This window comes from Oryctolagus cuniculus, chromosome 10, assembly GCF_964237555.1.
Source record: "Oryctolagus cuniculus chromosome 10, mOryCun1.1, whole genome shotgun sequence".
NCBI lineage: Eukaryota > Metazoa > Chordata > Mammalia > Lagomorpha > Leporidae > Oryctolagus > Oryctolagus cuniculus.
This window is the reverse complement of record NC_091441.1, coordinates 86,875,116-86,892,449: the sequence shown is the minus strand read 5'-3', so window position 1 is coordinate 86,892,449 and position 17,334 is coordinate 86,875,116. Positions and strand designations below refer to the sequence as shown.

At 40.8% G+C, this 17,334-nt stretch overlaps 1 long non-coding RNA gene across 1 annotated transcript in view; it reads left to right on the top strand.

The window, feature by feature from the left end:
- Nucleotides 1-3,636: 3,636 nt before the first annotated feature.
- LOC103349245 (uncharacterized) overlaps nt 3,637-17,334 on the top strand; it is a 35,554-nt gene continuing 21,856 nt past the window's right edge. Inside the window, exons 1-2 of the long non-coding RNA XR_007921556.2 lie at nt 3,637-3,934; nt 11,429-11,528. This is a non-coding gene — a long non-coding RNA (uncharacterized lncRNA). The remainder of the gene's footprint in view (nt 3,935-11,428; nt 11,529-17,334) is intronic.

Here is a 17,334-nt window from a genome sequence, read left to right as displayed (position 1 = left end):
CATGGTGTGGCTGATGTGAGTAGTCTCGGTGGGAGATGCCACAAATTCAGGTGGCCTTGGCTACCTGGTGGGAGACATTGCAGGGGAATCTGAGCTTATACTGAGGACTGCACAGATCCTTTGTGTGGTCTTTGGGACAGAGCAGGCAAATATTATACCCACTGAGGCTAGCACTCAGGCACTGATTGCCATCGAGGAAAAGCACTCAGCTGAGCTGAATTACTTCCCTTCTGAATAAAAAAAAAAAAGAAAGAAAGAAAAAAAGAAAAGAGAGAGAGAAAGATTTACCACGCCAAACTTGGGTGTGTCACTTTTGGCACACCCATAAGCCTGAAGAACTGAACAGAGCTCTCTGGCCACACCACCACAAGCCTCTGGAGATTCACCAAAAGCAGACAGTCCGCTTAATCTAGAGTCATAGTATAATGAGAAAAGCCACCACAGTGAAAAAAAAGAAGAAGAAACCAAAGACTATCTCCACAATGCCAAACAACAAACGCAGAAATCAAGGAAACAAGAACAAGGAAGACATCATGATGCTCCTAAATGAACATGACACTCCAATACAAGATTATAAAGACGATGAGATAGAAGATATGCAAGATATGGATTTCAAAAAATTTATAAGAACATTTAGAAGTTATCAAAAAATATGCATGAACTACAGAAATCCATTCAGGACAGGACAGAAAATCTTTCTCATGAAAATGAAATCTTAAGGAGGAATCAAAATGAAATGAAGAATTTAGTAGAACATGAAATTGAGATATTGAAGAGAAACCAAAATGAAATGAAGAAGTCAATAGAACAAATGAAAAACACATTTGAGAGCCTTAAAAACAGAATCAAGTTAGGTAGAAGAGAGAATATCGGACTTAGAAAACAGAGCACAGGAAAGTATACAGTCAAACCAAAGAAAAGAAGAGGAAATTAGAAATCTGAAAAATATTGTCAGGAATCTACAGGATACTATTAAAATCCCAACATTCAGGTTCTAGGAGTTCCTGAAGGCATGGAGAGAAAGAAAGGATTAGAGGCCTTTTTAGTGAGATACTAGCAGAAAACTTCCCGGGTTTGGAGAAGGAAAGAGGCATCCAAGTACAGGAAGCACATAGAACCCCCAATAAACATGACCAAAAGAGATCCTCACCATGGCACATTTTAATCAAACTCATACAGTGAAACATAAAGAAAAGATTCTAAAATGTGCAAGAGAGAAACGTCAGATTACTCTCAGAGCATCTCCAATTAGACTCACAGCAGACTTCTCATTAGAAACCCTACAGGCTAGGAAGGAATGGAGAGATATAACCCAGGTACTAAGAGAAAAAAACTGCCAGCCCAGAATATTATATCCTGCAAAGCTCTCATTTGTGAATGAGGGTGAAATAAAGACCTTTCATAGCAAACAGAAATTGAAAGAATTTGTCACCACTTGTCAAGCCTGCAAAAGATGCTTAAAGATGTGTTACACACAGAAACACAGAAACACACCCATCAATATGAAAGAAGGTAAAGGAAGAAAATCTTTCAGTAAAAGATCACAGGAAGTTCAAAGATATATTAGAAAATATCTTTGGAAAAATGGCAGGGCAAAATCACTACTTATCGAGTCACATTGAACGTAAATGGCCTCAACTCTCCAGCTAAAAGACACAAACTGGCTGAAGTGATTAAAAAACAAAACCTATCTATTTGCTGCTTACAAGAAACACATCTTTCCAACAAAGATGTATGCAGACTGAGAGTGAAACATTTGGAAAAGATATTCTGTGCCAACAGAAACCAAAAAAGAGCTGGCATAGCCATCTTGATATCAGACAAAATAAACTTTAACACAAAAACTGTTGAAAGAGACAAAGAGGGGCACTATATAATGATTAAGGGATCAATTCAACAGGAAGATATAACGATTATCAATGTATATGCACCTAATTACAGGGCACCAGTTTATTTAAAAGATATGTTAAGGGACTTAAAAGGAGACTTAGACTCCAATACAATAGTACTGGGGGACTTCAATACACCATTTTCAGCAATGACAGATCAACTGGACAGAAGATCAACAAGGAAACAGCAGATAATCAACACTACAGTCCAAATGGATCTAACAGATACCTGCAGAACTTCTCATCCTACACTTAAAGAATACACATTCTTCTCAGCAGTACATGGAACCTACTCTAGGGTTGACCACATACTAGGCCATAAAGCAAGTCTCAGAAAATTCAGAAGAATTGAAATCATACTGTGCATCTTCTCTGACCACAATGGAATGAAGCTGGAAACTAGTAACTCATGAATCCCTAGAGCATATGCAAACACATGGCGACTGAACAACATGCTCCTGAATGAACAGTGGGTCATAGAAGAAATAAAAAGAGCTATCAAAAACTTTTTGGAAGTAAATGAGGATAACAACACAAGATATCAAAACTTATGGGATACAGAAAAAGCAGTGTTAAGAGGAATGTTTATAACAATAGGTGCCTACATTAAGAAATTGGAAAGGCACCAAACAAGTGAGCTACAGGTAGGATCTAGAAAAACTACAGCAAACCAGATCCAAAATTAGTAGGAGAAGAGAAATAATTAAAATTAGAGAAGAAATCAAAAGAATTGAATAAAAAAATTACAATGCCATCTTACTTGTTAAAGTGATCAGTTTCAGTTCATAATTGATCAAAAAGATAGGATTAAATGTCAAAGGGATTACATAAATAAGACCAGTGTCTGCAAATACTTGATAGAATTAAAAATGAGAGAATGATCCTACATGGGAAGCAGGATACACATCAGACTCATAGAATGGCAAAAGCCCTAAACAACACTCTGGCCTCAGAATCAGCCCTCAAGGCATTTGGATCTGGCTAAAGAGCCCATGAGAGTATTTTAGGCATGGAAAACCAAGACACTGTGGCAAAAAAAATGATCTAAATGAAAGATCTCTGTGAGATCCCAGTGGAAAGAACAGGCCATCAAAGAAGGCAGTACCTTTCTCTGAAGGGAGGAGAGAACTTCCAATTTGAATATGGCCTTGTCTAAATAAGGTCGGAGTAGGTGAACTCAAGAGGCTTCCATAACCTTGGCAACTCATGACAAGAGCCTAGGGTGATTACTGACATCATAAGTAAGAGTGTCAATTGTTAAATCAACAGCAGGAGTCACTCTGCACCTGCTCCCCACATAGGACCACTGTCCTTAATGTATTGTACTATGCCAATTATCGGTAAAACTACTACTGAAACAGTACTCTATACTTTGTGTCTCTTTGTGGGTGTAGTCTGTTGAAATCTTTACTTAGTAAATACTAAGTAGATCCTCTGTATATAAAGATAATTAAAACTGAATCTTGATGAAGAATGGGATGGGAGAGAGAGTGAGCGATGGGATGGTTGCGGGTGGGAGGGAGGTTATAGGGGGAAAAGCTGTTATAATTCAAAAGATGTATTTTGGAGATTTATACTTATTAAATAAAAGTTGAATAGAAAATAAAACTAAATCAAGATTTTAAAATAAAAGCATGTCTTTTGTTACAGCTGCACCTACAGGAACAAAGCTCTTCTCCTACAGGAACAAAAGAGTAAGATATCTGATACAGCCTGTTAGGAAACAGTCCCTTGAGCCACTTGTTCATGCATCCATTGTTCAAATACTCTGTATCCAGGGTGATCCAGGAAGTGTGTACAATGCCAGGCAACAATGGCGAGAAAATGAGCATCAAAGAGCAAAACAAACCTGGGCCCTGCTCTCCAGGATTACACAGCATCATGGGGAAGAGAGAGATTTCTCAAACAGTTTCAACCCAGATGAAAGCAGGAGAGACATCAACTATGGAGAGTGGCTGCATAGGGGACACAAACCCTTGAGGGAACAGGTCACTGTCACTTTTCTAAGGAAGTGGCACTTAGTGATCTGTGAAAGCTGAAGAGGGGTGAGTTTGCAACAAAGACCAGATTATTCCATAGGGAGGTACCAGCTTGTCTTCAACTCCATGGCAGCAGGGAGCTGGCTGGAGGAGAGAGCAGGGACACATAGATGAAGATCCAAACTTACTGGGAAGCTGAGGCCAGACCATGTTTGCCAAGATGGCCAAGTAGGTAAACTGTACCTTTTCCTGAAGGCAATAGGAAACACCCTTGGCTGTTTTTTTTTTTTTTTAAGATTTATTTATTTATCTGAAAAGTAGAATTACAGAGAAATGGAGAGACAGAACTTGAGGTCTTCTATCCACTGGTTCACACTCAAATGGCCATGACAGCCTGAGCTAGGCCGATCCGAAGACAGGAGCCAGGAGTTTTTCCAGGTCTTCTACATGGGTGCAAGGGGCCCAACAACTTGGATCATCTTCCGCTGCTTCCCCGGGTGCCTTAGCAGGGAGCTGGATTGGAAGTGGAGCAGTGGGAACTCAAACCGGTGGCCATATGGGATGCTGGCCCTGCAGGTGGCAGCTTTGCCTGCTATGCCACAGCGCCAGGCCTCACCCTTGGCTGCTGACACTCAAACCCAAAAATTAGGTATCTGCTGTGAGAGAGCCTATGCCTTTTCACTAGGCCTCTATGAAGAGCAATTTTGTCCCCTTGAAGGCATTTGGCAATGTCTAGAGATACTCTTTGTTTCATGTCAGCCAGGAGGGAAGTGGGGACTGACTTCTCCTGAGTAAAGTCTAAGATGCTGATAAACACTCAGCCATGCATTGGACAGTCCCTTGCAACAAGAGTTCTCTGGTTCTCAGCATTGATAGTGCTGAGCCTGAGAAATCCTGGGCTGGATAAAGAAAAGACATGTACTCATGTGTTTATTTTTTAAGCAAAATAATAATTTTCCCCTAAAAAGAATGCCATTGTGTTATTTAAAAAAACAAAAACAGAAACAAAACTTGGGGCCTGTGCTGTGGCACAGTGGAAAAAGCTGCTGGCTGCTGTGCCGGCATCCCATATGAGCGCCGGTTCAAGTCCCAGCTGCTGCTCTTCTGATCCAGCTCTCTGCTATGGCCTGGGAAAGCAGTAGAAGATGGCCCAAGTCTTTGGGCCCCTGTACCCACATGGGAGACCTGGAGGAAACTTCTGGCTCCTGGCTTTGGATCGGCCCAGCTCCAGCTGTTGCAGCTATCTGAGAAGTCAACCAGTGGAAGACCTCTGTCTCTCTCTCTGCCTCTGCCTCTCTGCAACTCTGACTTTCAAATAAATAAATAAATAAATCTTAAAACAAAAACAACTTACTGGATCTCAGTGGATTTTTTTTTCCTTAAAGACAGATATACCCTGGCTTAGAAAGAGAATCAGATCTTAATAAAACACACAGTGACTCCATATTTCAGCTGATATTTTCTGATTTTATAACTAATAGACAAGTATTTAAAGCAGGGTAAACCTGTGATTCTTCTGCAGGGAATTTGTTTCCAGAAAACATATGCACAAACACATTTAACAAATACTGTGGAGTCTGAGAGAGAAAGAAAGAGAAAAACATAAGCCTGGGATGCATTTCTCTTAGAGAAGAATTACAGCTGGTAGAGAGCAGGGGCTATCTGCAGCAAGGGAAGCCAAGAGGATGGGAATGGATTCGGAATAGAGTTGCACATGCCCACTTAGCAGGGCCGAGAGGGAAAGCCAGCAGCACTGAGCACAGAGGCCCCCACTGGAGCGTGCCAGGGAGACAATTCCCTTTAACCGTTCAGGCTGTGTTAGGGGAAGAGTTCCAGCTGCACACTGACCGCCCTGCTCTCTTCACGCCTTTTGATTTCCTTCCACTGCATCTGGCAGCTTGTTTCCTGGCTGCATTCGCTCTCCTTTTCCTCGGATCGCTCAGGGGACTCACCCAGTCAGGCGGGTCATTGACCCGGCCACAGAGGTGCACCGGCCTCCTCAGAACTGAGGACCGGGCTCTCCAAAGGGAAAAGAGATCAGGACGCTGGCGAGAAGGAAGCCAGTACCCACTGCAGCAAGGATTTTTCGAAGCCCCAGGTGCACATCTGTTCTGGGATGTTGGCATCTGCCCGAATGGCTACTGTTAATATTTTGCCAGCTTGCACAGCTGAAGCTGCAAGAAAGTGGCTCCGACATTGGCCATGTAGTTCTTTCTTTTTTCTTTTTATCCAGACATCATTCTGTATTAGCCATAGAATAATGGCAACAAGAATTCCACGGAAGGAGGGATAATGGACTAATCAGGGAAGTCCTCGTGGAGGGGTACTTTCTGCAACGTAAGGTTAGGTGGGATCTGGATCGGCCTTTCCCGGTGACAGCCAAGGATGCTGAGTGTGAGAGAGAGAATTCATCGTCATCACCCACTTCTTCACTTTGCCCAAAGATTCTTTTTTCCAACTTCCACCGGTGTATTTCTAGCCACAGACAGGTCCTTCCCCTGAATTTTGAACACTCTGCTGCCATTTCCATTTCACTGGTGAACACCCTCCACTGTTGGCTTGTTGTTTGTTTGTTGAGGAGCTTTGGAAAACAAAGCCAACTCCTGTCAGGCATCAGAAATACCAAAGACAAGCAATGACCTCCCCCAATGCCACTCTCTAAATGGCATCTTCCCTTCTTCCTTTCACAACCTCCCCAGCCTCAACACCTAGTCCCTTGTAATTTATGCAGTGGTTAAGAGTGAGGGCTGTGTGCCTCAGGTTTTTCATCTCCAAAATGGAGAATCATCTCCAGATAGAACTTTGTCTGGGTGCCTGTTTCTGAAACGGGGGCCTACTGTCATCATTCACACTACATGAGACCATGTCAGCAAAGCATTTGGAGTGGTGTCAAGCACAATATAAGGGTGGATCTGTCTTAGCTGCTGTTTTCTCAATATGTGAACACTTAATATGTGAACACTTCAGGCAAGGCCTGACCTGAGCACGTATATGCTGGTGGTGGCCACAACTTTCCCTCCCACTATCGCTCCTGATAAGAACAGACTAAAGCCCTGGGGATTTCCACTGTGTGTCCTGGACCTACCATTCGCTCACTACCTTGTGTCTCCTATCCCCACGCAGGGATGAGCCTGGCCCACACAAACAGTCCATGGTCTGGGCAGCTCGATATGAAACAGAGCAGCACAGAAGCCCACAAATAAACAAACCACACTTCTGCCCAACTAAAGGATAGTTGACACAGAGCAATTCCAGTGCCAGGACTTTGACGTGGAGGCAACCAGGTTGCCAATGGTCCCAGGAGAAGTTGAAACCAGGGCCATGAGGACCATATGTGTGTAGGGGAAACTAAACATGCATGGGCTTAAATGGAAAAACAAACAAACAAACAAAAAGCAGAAGCTATAGGTAGTAGAAGATACAAGGGATTAAAAAAAAAAAACAGGCTAGTAAACATGTAGGTGAGCCAGCAGTGTGAGGTCTCTCAAGTTGCTTCGGCTTCTGCTCTCACCTCTCTGAGATGCACCAGGGTTCATTTCCCAACATCCCTGTCTCTCAGAACGACCATAAGCATTTATTTCCTAACTTAGTCTGAATCTCTTCCTTTTGGCCTAAGCACTGTAATTTTGCAGGTACTGCCTTCTTTACTTCATGTTTTGTTTGTCTCTTGTCCATTGCCTGCATTTTCAAGAGGATGGCCCTTGTCCTTTGTTCTGCTTTGAGCATGCTATGACAGTAACTCCATCCATTTCTGTAATCCTTGTGCACATAGAATTGCAAGGAAATAGGCACTGATTAGTCAATGCTTTAGAGGGGAAATGATATATTTCAGAAACAAGCAACTGTTACATTTTATTTTTACTCTGATAATTCACAGATGTGAAGTTCAGTTTTGAGCAATATTTCTGAGATTTTTCCATTTTTCTCTCAATTCTGAGATAGGGTATCTAATGGAAGAGAAAAATCTTGGGTTCTTGAATTCAGGAAATCAGAATTGAAATCTTAACTTCTCCTAACCAGTTAATATTTTGAACTTGATACTCTCATGTAGAAATACCATGATAATTAAAATAAACTTATGTGAATGTCTAGGAAATACTAAATCTCTTCCTCCTTTCTTACAGGGTTAGGGCATTTGGGGTTGCAAACTTCAGCTATCTTTGAAAAAATGTTTTATTTTTATTTTGAGAGAGAAAGAGAGAGAGAGAGAAGAAGAGAGAAAAAGAGATGAAGAAATTCCCATTTGGTGGTTTACTCCCTAGATGCCCATAATAGGTGGGAGCTGGGATAATCCAGGTCTGTCTCTCAAATGGGTAACAGAAAAATCAATTACTTGAGCCATCACCAATATTTTCCAAGATCTGTACTGACAGCGAGCTAGAGACAGGAGCCAGAGCAAGGTGAACACTCAAGGTTTCTCATATGGGACATAGGTGTCTCATGGAATCTTAGCTGCTAAGCTGAATGTCTGCCCCCTAACAGCAGATATCCTAAGTATCTTAAGTACTACAGGGAAGCCAACAGGAACATAGGTAGAATTTAGTTGACTTAATGTTTACAATATTTAAACATAATTTATAATGGATTAGAAGCCATTCACAAAATTCTATAACATAGAAAGAGAAAATGTTTTTCAAATGGTCCCTAAGAGAAAATGAGGAGTTAAGTAACAGTCCTTTATTTAGAACAATCTACAAACAAGATGATTTGGGGGTTGCTAACACAAGTTAAGCAAAGTGCTAGAAATCTAAATCACTGGCATAATAGTGAAGTAAATAAGAGGTACATGTTCTTTTCATATTGCATAACTTATTAGAGTATACACATTTTCTTGAGAACTGAAATAATAGTATTTATGAAAATCTGGAAAGAAATGTCTCCAACATTGCTGCTCCTCTTTAGGTTGTCATTAAATCCTTGTTTTACCAAATGCTCATTAACCAAATTAAGAAATGGTTTAAAAATATGCAAAGCCTATCTTTTTTGTTTGTTTTTGTTATTTATTTATTTATTTATTTATTTTTTGACAGGCAGAGTGGACAGTGAGAGAGACAGAGAGAAAGGTCTTCCTTTTCCGTTGGTTCACCCCTTAATGGCTGCTGCGGCCGGCGCACCGCACTGATCCGAAGCCAGGAGCCAGGTGCTTCCTCCTGGTCTCCCATGCGGGTGCAGGGCCCAAGGACCTGGGCCATCCTCCACTGCACTCCTGGGCCACAGCAGAGAGCTGGACAGAATCCGGCGCCCCGACTGGACTAGAACCCAGTGTGCCGGCGCCACAGGCGGAGGATTAGCCTATTGAGCCACAGCGCCAGCCGCAAAGCCTATCTTAGCATGCCCTCTTGATTGTTCTACCCTCTGCCATCCAGATTGTCCTGCTATTCAGTCCCACACCATGAAGAGGATGGATCCAGCCAAACACTCCTCAGATTACATTTATCTCATGTTGTAAAGACTAAGGACACAGACTAAACAGCCATCTGTTCATCTCAGTTCCAGATTTTCAGAAAAGCTACCCTTGATGGTCTTTGTTAGATAAAATGTCTAACCCTAATGACATTAATCAAGATAATGTGATCATGTATGCCAACCATGGCTGCCAATCAGTTAATACTACCAAAGGAAGACAGCAATGAATAGAATTACAGGGATATGTAGTGGGTGAGCATGAATTCTGGACTAGGACTGCTGGTTCCGATGACCAGTCTTGCCATTTATACATGTGTAAAGTTCGGTAAGCAATTTGTGTTCCAAGTTGCAATTTCTCTGTATATAAAATAGAGAACCAATGAGACTGTCTTAAGTTATTGCAAGGACTAAATATATTGATTTATGTAAATGTCTCTGTATAGCATCTTGTACTCAACCACTATGGTCCAGGAGGCAGACACAAAACAATTTCTATAATAATTGCATTAGAACACATTTTGGTGACTGAATTTAATTCCTTGTAAACACAGCATTAAAATGCCAAAACTATTAATACCTTTAAAATACAAAATCTTTTGTGGCAGCTGTTATAGTTGGAGATACTAAGGGCTCATTTAGAATTTCACTGAAGGATACTGTGAGTTTTAAAATATGTTTCATTGTTAGCATGTCAGTTCTAACATAAAAATTGTAAATTAAATGAAGCTATTAGTTCCAGAAGAAACACCTGAATTCTGCTCAAAGTGTGAAATACATCTCAGGTAGAACAGAAGCTTTGTATCAATGGCAACCCTAATTCGATTCTGTAAAGGGAATTTTAAACAGAATCTGTACATGTTCTAACTTTAATAAAAATTTTTATCTAAATTTGAAAGCAGCATTCTTGCCTTAGATGCATAATTAATTTAAGATCTGGCCAAGGCCATTTTGTCCCACCATCATAATAAATATCATGCCTTGTGAAACACAGCGTTCTGTTCACCCTGAGGCGGCAGCCACTCTTTTGTGCTATGTTGGGCATTTAGGCAAGGACCCTAATTCTTTCAAGTCAATTCTTTTCAGGCTGTAATATTTTTCATCCACTGCCCAGTGAGACAAAAGCCTTGGGGAGAATTAGGTCCATAAATGCTGTCTTGGAAAGATTCAATTTTATGGGCACTTGGATATAAAGAACATGAATTAATTCTGGTGATCTGTTTATTGAGAAATATGTATGTATCTAGGTCTTTGTGGATGGATGAATGGATAAATGGGTGAGTGGATGGATGGGGAGAGGGATCATATAATGGATAGTGGTTTCTTTTTGTTTTATTTTTTTGGCAGGAGGGTGTCCAGCATTCAAACATTTTATTTTCTTAGGAATGCATCACTGTGTGCATCCTTGGGAGTTAGGGAACAAGTCGAGCTAAATTCTCCTTGTCTACACTTTGCAAATTTGAGGCACACAACTGACTTCAGCTCGACTAACTGAATAGGCTCTATGGAACTTGGAGTTTGATTGAGTGTCCCTGGGTGCGGAGGCATTTGGAGGAATGCAGCAGAAGTGACTTCCAGATCTCCTGGAGTAACTGCTCTGAGTTCCAGAAGCCACGCTCTCTAGAGGCTGCTTGCTTTTTGTCTTTTTGCCCTTCTTTGTCTGCAGTCTTTCTGGTCCCCTTCATCAATTCTCTTTTACCTAAGTCAGCAAGATAGTTTGCTTTGAACTAGGAGTCCAACTGGCACAGATACCGAGAAGTAATTAACTTCAGGTATATTCTACGTTCATTGCAGGCCATCATTTATTTAATATTCACAACAATGCTATGAGAAGATACTTTGGGGATTACCATTTTGCAGACTAGTAAATATAGAAGGTTGACACAACGGTTTAAACACACAGCCTCTAGAGCATACTCTACTCTGCATCTTAGCTATTTTGCCATAGGATGACAGCAGGAGAGAAAGAGAGAGAGGGAGAGGGAAAGGGAAAGTTAGAGGGAGAGGGAGAGAGAGAGGGAGGGAGAGAGAGAGAGGGAGGGAGAGAGAGAGAGGGAGGGAGGGAGGGAGAGAGAGAGAGAGAGAGAGAGAGACAGAAGCTGGCAGAAGGCACATCACATTCCCTAACATGTGTCTCCTTTTCTTCCTGGCCCACAGTTGCATTTGGTTTTCATGGCTCCATGGCACCTGAATATAGACCACGCCTGGGTTCAGGCCATTGAAAGGTGAAGAAAAGTGGACTTGTGTCTCTTCCCAGGTAAAATAGTTAAGATGTAGGTGTGCCTTCCTTATGGCTTATTCCCCCAACTGCCTGGCTGAATGCAAGGGCTCCAAGTCCTAGCAGAAGGTGAAGATAAAATGATTGGGGCTGGCGCTGTGGCATAGCGGGTAAAATGCCCACCTGAAGTGTCAGCATCCCATATGGGCACCGGTTTGAGTCCTGGCTGCTCCACTTCTGATCTAGCTCTCCGGTATGACCTGGGAAAGCAGTGGAAGATGGCCCAAATGCTTGGGCCCCTGCACCTGTGTGGGAGACCTGGAAGAAGCTCCTGGCTCCTGGCATTGGATCAACCCAGCTCTGGCCATTGCGGCACTATTCAGGGAGTGAACCAGTGGATAGAAGACTTCTCTCTCTGTCTGTCTGCCTCTGGTTCTCTGTAACTCAGCCTTTCAAAATAAGTAAAGCTTAAAAAAAAAAAAAGATAAAATGATTACATAGAAGGTTGTCTGTCCAGGAAGTCCCCTATGGAACTGTGATGGGAATGATGAATAACCTTAATTTTGTTACACCACTGTAACTATAGAATTACTTGTTATAGTAGCAAGATCTGTCCTTATAGGATATACTCATATCAGTCAATGATGGGTACAGAGATGATAGAACAAGGTAAACTTAGATTCCAATGCAGCAAGATCTCTGCCACTTATATAGTTATACATTTCTCACTTTGGAGCTGAGATTATTTAAAAAAAAATTTATTTTGGGGCCAGTGCCCTGGCTCACTAGGTTAATCCTCCACCTGCGGCGCAAGCATCCCACATGGGCACCAGGTTCTTGTCCTGGTTGCTCCTCTTTCAGTCCAGTTCTCCACTGTGGCCCAGGAAGGAAGTGGAGGATGGCCCAAGTGCTTGGGCCCCTGCACCCTCATAAGAGACCAGGAGGCTCCTGGCTTCAGATCAGTGTAGCTCTAGCTGTGGCAGCCATTTGGCGGGGGGTGGAGGGGAGAGGGTGAACCAATGGAAGGAAGACCTTTCTCTCGGTCTCTCTCACTAACTCTGTCAAATACATAAAAAAAAAGGTTTTAAAAATATTTGTTTATTTACTTGGAAGGCAGAGTTAAAGAGAGAGAGAGAGACAGGGAGAAATTGAGATCGTCCATCTGCTGGTTCACTCCTCAAATGGCTGCAGTGGCAGGGCTGGGCCAGGTTGAGGTGCCCGGGTCCAAGTACTTGGGGCATCTTCTGCTGCTTTCCTAGGTGCATTAGCAGGGAGCTGGATCAGAAGTAGAGCTGCCAGGACTCAAACTGGAGCCCATATGGGAGGCTGGCATCACAGATGGTGGCTTACCCTGCAACACCACAACGCAGACTCTGGGAGGTGAAATTCTTATTCCCATATGAATTCTTCTTGGAATCCCTATTGCTCCACAATCATTTTATAAGAGCTTCAAAAATTCTTGTTTTACCAGTTGTCTCTATCATCCTATCCCCACTGCATCACAAAGCAGATGGATTTGGAGACTGAGTTGCGTTTTTGAATCTGCCTTTTGGAACTTGTCCAAAACCTCTGATTAGCCTGAACTCATACTCTCACCTCCTAAGAGCTCTTTGTTGTAAGTCATACCTTACATTTTAGAAGCTTACATTTTTCTCCATGCCCACAAATCTTTGTGCTAGGAAATAACAAAATATGGTAATTCCTTGACATTGAATTTGTTAAATTATCCACTGATGAGGCTTCATATTTCTCATTCTAATTAGAGGGTAAGATTTGAGTAACAGCAAGTAAATTGCTACAACACATCTAAATGTATTATTTTATTTTGAATGACACTCATAAGAAAAAGCACCAGTTTCACAACAGATCGTTTATCTTAAGGGTCAAAATATTATATATTTTCAAAAGCTTTTCTATCTATGAAACAGCTAAGGAATAAAATCCTCCATCATATGGGGAAAATAATTAGCAGGGGATATAAATACTGTCTGTCAGAGTTATTTAACTATGAGGAATGACATCCAAGGGCTTTTCCTTTGCAGTTGCTAAATTGGGCAAGTAGAATTTCATTAAATACAAGTGAAAAGAAAAGGGGAAAGGATATTTAGGATCATGATACAGTTTGGCAGTAACATCTTTGATGAAATTAATTTGAGTGCTGTCTTTCAGCTCCATCAAAATGAAACTGCCATGTATAAAACAAGCTGTGTATGTCTTATATTTAAGACTGGAGACCCGGGAGGAAGACGAAATGACCTCTCGAGGCCCTAGTGATGACCACAGTAGGACTCACCTTTTGTTATCTAACAAGAGAGCAAAGGCGGTCAGCACCATTTATTTTGTCACTTGGAATTTGGCCCTTTAAGAATTCTCTTCAGCTATACACACAGATCTACAACCAACTTATCTTTGACAAAGGTGTTAAAAATGCTGCCTGGAGAAAGGACACTCTCTTCAATAAATGACATTGGGAAAACTGGATTTCTAAATGTAGTAGTTTGAAGCAAGATCCCTACTTTAATACTATTCAAAAATTAACTCAAAATAGATCAGAGATCTAAACGTATTACCTGAAATTTTGGGAGTGCTAGAGGGAAACATAAGGGAAACTCTCCAAGACGCTGGCATTGGCAATGATTTTTTGGAAAAGATCCCCAAAGCACCGACAATAAAAGCAAAAAAACAAAAGACAAATGAGATTTTGTCAAACTCAGAAGCCTCTGTAGACTAAAGGAAACAATAAATAGGATGAAGAGACAGCTGAAAGAATGGGGGGCAGTATTTGCAAGCCATAATGTAATAAAGGATTAGTATATATAATTTACAAAGAACTCAAGAAATAAAAAAATAACAAAAAGCTTGGTCAAGAAATGGACAAATGACCTGAATAGGCATTTCTCAAAAGAAATGTTCCAAATTAATTTAACCAAATGGGTCAATAAACACACAAAGACATGCTCAGTTTTTTCATCACTGACCATCAGGGAAATACAATGGCATATCACTCCAGTTAGAATGGCTGCTAAGAAAAATCCAAAAATGAACAAGTGCTAGGAACCATGTAGAGGACAGGGAACCCTAATACACTGTTCATGGGAATGCAAATCAGTACTATCATTATGGAAAACTAGATATTCCTCAAAAAACTGAAACATATACCCACAATATGACCCACTTCTGGGAATATATCCAAAGGAAATGAAGTCAGCATATGAAAGAGATAGTTGCAACACCCTATTTATTGCAGCCCTGCTTCTAATAGCAAAGATATGGAATCAGCCCAGATACTGATCAATGCATGACCGGGTAAAGAAAATGTGGTATATATTCACAACAGAATATAATTCAACCATAGAAAGAATGAAATCTGACATTTGCAACACAACTGGTGGAATTAGAGATTATTATACTAAGAGGCAGAAAAAGAAGCCACGTTTTGCCTTGTATGTGTTAGTTAATATAGAACAAAAGAAGTGAACATGCCACATTATTTATTATATAGTTATTTATAAATATCTTCACTGAATTTTACCCTTTCTTTCCTTGTTTTATGATCTTTGTCAAGGATTACATGTTATATGATATTACTATACATCTTCTGCTTTCAAAAATAGCATCTATGTGTGTACATATAATACATATAATATTTACATAGGAAGCAAATGTGGCAAAATGTTAAAAACTGTTCAATTTGTATGTGCTCAATGAATTCTTGTTTGTAGTTGGACTGTTTGAATTATTTTATAATAATTTGACAAAGCTAAGAAAAAAATTCTGTGGTGGGTATTGTGGTACAGTGGGTTAAGTTTCCTCTTGGAATGCCTGCATCCCATAGCAGTGCACATAGGATCAAGTTCTGCTTCCACCTCTGCTTCTGATCCAGCTTCCTGCTAATGCACCTGAGAGACTGAGAGATGGGCTCAATGCTGAGTCCCAACCACTTTTGTGGGAGACTAGGATTCATTTCGTGGCTCCTGGCTTTGGCCTGGCTCAACACTGACTGCTGCAGGTACTTAGGGAGTGAACCAGTAGATGGAAGATTTTTCTTTGTTACTCTGCCTTTCAAAAAAAAATTTTTTTAAAAGAATTCTATCCATGAAACTGCTAACAAATGACCAATCACAGTATTAGAAACCATGAGATTTGAAAAAGATTTTAGGTAGGAGCCATCTTGTCTCAGGCCTTTATTTTTAAGTGAGGGCAATGAGTTCCAGAGCAAATGACTTAGTCAGAGTCATTTATCAAAATACTGGTTGACATATGTTCTCCCTGATCGGTGACAACTGACTGAACACCAAAAAGGAAACTTGTTGAAGTGAAAGGGACACTATGGGAAACGGTGACTTGATCAGCATAGCCCTGACTGTTAATGAACAACTTAATACATTATCCCTCTTAGTAGTTTTTTTGTCTGTTCTACTTAATATGACTGGTTTAATTCTGTAATTAATACACAGTTATTCTTAAGTGTTGAAATTTAACTGAAATGTGATCCCTGTTAAACATAAGAGTGGGAATAAGAGAGGGAAGAGATATATAATTTGGGACATGCTCAAGCTGACTTGCCCCAAATGGTAGAGTTAGAAACATACCAGGGGACTCCAATTTAATCCCATCAAGGTGGCATGTACCAATGCCATCTCACTAGTCCAAGTGATCAATTTCAGTTCACAATTGATCATAATGAAAGGACTAAGAGTCAAAGGGAGCACATAAGCAAGTCTAGTACCTGCTAACACTAACCGATAGAATAAATAAAGGGGAGAGTGATCCAACATGGGAAGTGAGATACTCAGCAGACTCATAGAATGGCAGATGCCCTAAATAGCACTCTGGCCTCAGAATCAGCCCTAAAGGCATTCAGATCTGGCTGAAAAGCCCATGAGAGTATTTCAGGCATGGAAAGCCAAGACACTCTGGCAAAAGATCTCTGTGAGTGAGATCTCAGTGGAAAGAACAGGTCTTCAAAGAAGGAGGTACCTTTCTCTGAAGGGAGGAGAGAACCTCCACTTTGACTATGACCGTGTCTAAACAAGATAAGAGTCGGAGAACTCAAGGGGCTTCCATAGCCTTGGAAACTCATGACTGGAGCATAGGGAGATTACTGATGCCATAGACAGGAGTGTCAATTGGTAAAGTCAACAACAGGAGTCACTGTGCACTTACTCCTCATGTAGGATCTCTGTCCTTAATGTGCTGTGCATTGAGATTTAATGCTATAACGAGTACTCAAATAATATATTTCACTTTGTGTTTCTATGGGGGTGCAAACTGTTGAAATCTTTACTTAATGCATACTAAACTGATCCTCTGTAAAAAAAAAAAAAAAAAAAAAAAAAAAAAAAAAAAAAAAAGAAACTATCAACTCCCAACTTGACTCTCACTGGGATTAAACATGACAATAGGTCTGATCTGATTTCATCATCATTAAAAAAAATCATCTATTATTTTTCACTTTATGTTTCTGTGTGGGAGCAAACTGTTGAAATCCTTACTTAATGTATACTAAGCTGATCTTCTGTATATTAAGATAATCGAAAATGAATCTTGATGTGAATGGAAGGGGAGAGGGAGTGGGAAAGGGGAGGGTTGTGGGTGGGAGGGACGGTATGGGGGGAAGCCATAGTAATCCATTATTCGTACTTTGGAAACGTATATTCATTAAATAAAAGTTAAAAAAAAAAAAAAAACAAAATACTGGTTGATGCAACTGGCAGTGAAGTCTATCAGAGTTCAGTAACAGCTGCACCCAGGTGCTCCAACCTGTGGCCAGTATTCTGTGACTGTCCATCACTTGCCTTCGGTTATCCCTGTGTTGCTTTCTTCTCAGGAAGCCTGCTTTTGT